This window comes from Rhinopithecus bieti, unplaced genomic scaffold (assembly GCF_001698545.2).
Source record: "Rhinopithecus bieti isolate Rb0 unplaced genomic scaffold, ASM169854v2 scaffold_4544, whole genome shotgun sequence".
Classification (NCBI taxonomy): Eukaryota; Metazoa; Chordata; class Mammalia; order Primates; family Cercopithecidae; genus Rhinopithecus; species Rhinopithecus bieti.
Window position 1 is genome coordinate 488,685 of NW_016804383.1, and position 3,537 is coordinate 492,221.

A 3,537-nucleotide genomic window follows, 5' to 3' on the forward strand; every position below is an offset into this window, starting at 1 on the left:
CCTTTTTTATAAACCCACATCTTTTATAGAAACCTTTTTTTTTTTTTTTTTTTTTTTTTTTTGAGACAGAGTCTCGCCTTCTCAAAGAAAGACCAGCCCAGGCTGGTCTTGAACTCCTGAGCTCAAGCAATCCTCCTGCCTGGGCCTTCCGAAGTGCTGGGATTACAGGCATGAGCCACCACTCCCAGCCTCAGATCACACATTTTAAAGCTTGGATAACTTGGCTTGTACAGGCCTCTGGTGGAGACAGAAATCAAAGCTCAGGTTGCCAGGTCTGTTTCATTAAAGGGATTTTGTTGAGGGTGAAAACATAAATCGACGTGGAGGAAAAGTTAACTCGTGCCAAGCAAAGGTGAGTCAGTGGCGTGGACTTACAATAATGCTAGTTATGAAAGTTGAAGGCCTAGGACCCAGCTATCTGACTATACTGGCTTTAGACCTAAGGGTGAGATAGGGTTAACCATAGCTTTGGTGTTTACACACGTTCAAGATTAACGCTCTTGCTGAAAGAATTTTTTTACATGTCAGCGGAAGAGAGTTCCTTATGAAGACCTGGATATGATCCAGCTAAGCTAGAATCTCCGACTTCCTGTTTTCTCTTAGTTGGCCCACCAGCTGGAGGAGCTCCAGAGTATCTAAATTAGTTTCCAATTGTGTAATTTGAGAAAAAGAGAGGAAGATTCATTTCCTTCACAAGTAGGGAAGTGTGTTTCTTGAAGTTGGAAAGTGATGTTTCAGAATATCCACTTTTGGCAGACAGAATTACTTCATTGCCCTGATTTTTTGCCTAAGGTCCTGGGGAATTGACAAAGGTTCTGTTCAAATTTTAAGGACCCCAATAATTACATGTCATATGAATGAATACTAGATGTCAGCAGGATTGTTGTTAAGAGACTAGTATTATTTTGCTGGTGAACTTGGTTCTTGGTAGAAACAAAGAATGGAGAAAATTGGAGGGTAATTGTCTTAGGGTTTCAAAAAAGTGCCTGATCTTGACAGAGTTCAGGGTCCTTTAAATGACAGTCTGAATTGGAGTGTTTTACCGGGCAGTGCATTACATTGTGGAAAACGCTATAGGTTTATGGTTCTAAAGACTGGTTTATTATGTTTTAGAATGTTTAACTGTACTTAATTTTTTTAAGGAGACGGGGTCTGGCTTTGTTGCCCAGGCTGGTCTTGGAACTCCTAGGCTCATGATCCTTCCGCCTCAGCCTCCCTAAGTGCTAGGATTACCAGCATCAGCCACCACACCCAGCCAGTTTTTTATTTTATTTTATTTTTGAGACAGAGTCTAGCTCTATCACCCAGGCGGGAGTGCAGTGACATGATCTTGGCTCACTGCAACCTTGCCTCCAAGGTTCAAGCAATTCTCCTGCTTCAGCCTCCTGAGTAGCTGGGATTACAGGCCTGCGCCACTACACGCAGCTAATTTTTGTATTTTTGTGGAGATGAGGTTTCACCATGTTGGCTAGGCTGATCTCAAACTGCTGGACTCAAACGATCTGCCTGCCTCTGCTTCCCAAAGTGCTGGGATTACAGACATGAGCCACGGTGCCCGAACTTTATAATAATATTTTTTATATTTGAATGACATTTTGGAAGAACTTGTGTACACATTTTAAATTTGATCCTTATGGTAACACTGTGAGATAGGCAGAGCAGACATATTAGACCTGTTATAGATTAAAGAACTGAAGCTCAAAGGTGAATTGACCTGCTCACAGTTTTATGTCTAGTAATGGGCCAGAACTGTGTCTGGAAACTAAGTCTTCCCAGTTTGTGTGCTCCTCCGCCTCCTCCCAATCTCTGGCCCTGGCCCCACAGACCACACTGTAAATCCCTGGGACTTAATATTGTTTCTCTCAACCTAAGCTATTTTTTCATAAAGTCATAAAAACCAGTTAAACATAACCATTCATCAGTAAACAAAATCCTTAATTAAAAACATAATGATCAGAATAGAGATTCGTTAAGGAATTGTTAACTTGTTAGGCATTATAATTATATCTACACTGTTTTTTTTTTGTTTTGTTTTTTTTTTTTTNAGATTGCACCACTGCACTCCAGCCTGGGCGACTCCATCTCAGAAAAAAAAAAAAAAAAAAATTATGTAGTGACCTTAAGTTCACATATAGTGTAAGCCATTCAGTTTATAATAATACAAATATAATAGCTAAGCCTTTTTTTTTTTTTTTTTTAAAGAGACACGGTCTTACTCTGTCGCCCAGGCTGGAGTGCATTGGCATGATCATAGCTCACTGCAACCTAGAGCTCCTGGGTTCAAGGAATCTTCCCATCTCAGCCTTCTGGGTAGCTAGGACATGCCTCTGCATCTGGCAAAATTTTTTACTTCTTTGGAGGGATGGGGTCTCACTTTGTTGCCCAGGTTAATGGCTAAGCTTTACTGAGTGGTTACAGTGTGTCAGACTAGCAACAATACCATGTATTGAGTACATTATCATCACTATTTTACCCATGAGGAAACTGAGGCACAGAGAGGTGAAATAACTTGCCTAAACGCACAAAAACTTGGAAGTAGTAAAGTCAGGGTTCAGTCCATACCCTCTGGCTGTAGAACTCAAGCTCCTAACTATTATATTGCACTGCCTCTTAATGTATCTGAAATAAAGGAGGGCAGAGTAGATAAGCAATAAAATTTCTTAAGTGTTATTCATGACTAGCAAGTGATACAGAAAAGCTGAAGGCTTGGCCTGAGTTTTTGTCTGTCCTATGGGGCTGGTCCTAGTAACAGAAATGCTCGATTGATGAGACACATATAATTCACTGTTATTTTTTTTCCTTTTGTAGGTATCCATCAACAGTCAAGGTGAATCCCTGAGAGAGTCTGTTCAGCCTTATTTAAAAGCTTTAATCTGCTCATTGAGGCATTTCTATTTGTACTCAAACCTTATTGCAGTATTAATTTTAGAGTTTGGAATTTGGTATACTACAAATTAACACTGCACTGATAGACATTAGTTACATAGGGGATTTTATTGTATAGCAGTTTTTTGTATATAGAATGATAGCTTTGCATGGACCCTAAGGACAGCTTTATTGGGAGGTTTTCATATTTAACATGCCAGTCCTCTGAGATTAATATGCCTCCCAGTTCAAGACATAAAAGTATTCCCACGGTGTTGCATTTGTACAGTAGGTACAGTAAAAATGTGACATTATAATCTTATGGGATCACCATCATACACGTGGTTGACCACAATGTTACGTGGCAGTGGTTACTATAGTGAAGCAAATTAACATATCCATCATCTCATTATAGTGGCCCTGTGGTGCCCTGAGCCCTCCCCAGAAACCGGCCATAATCTACTCATTTAGCAAAAATCATTAATATGATTATTTAACTATAATACATTCCTCATGTTATACAGTCCATCTTTAGAATTGGCTATACTTAATCTTATAGATTCTTGAATGAATGGATATGTACAAAATAAAAATAATTGGCTACACTTAATCTTATAGAATCTTTGGTTCTTGAAGGAGTGAATGGATGTGTACAAAATAAAATAATTTTAA

At 39.2% G+C, this 3,537-nt stretch overlaps 1 long non-coding RNA gene across 1 annotated transcript in view; it reads left to right on the forward strand.

The window, feature by feature from the left end:
- LOC108526788 (uncharacterized) overlaps positions 1–3,521 on the forward strand; it is a 16,278-nt gene extending 12,757 nt beyond the window's left edge. Inside the window, exon 3 of the long non-coding RNA XR_001884604.1 lies at positions 2,809–3,521. This is a non-coding gene — a long non-coding RNA (uncharacterized LOC108526788). The remainder of the gene's footprint in view (positions 1–2,808) is intronic.
- Positions 3,522–3,537: the final 16 nt, after the last annotated feature.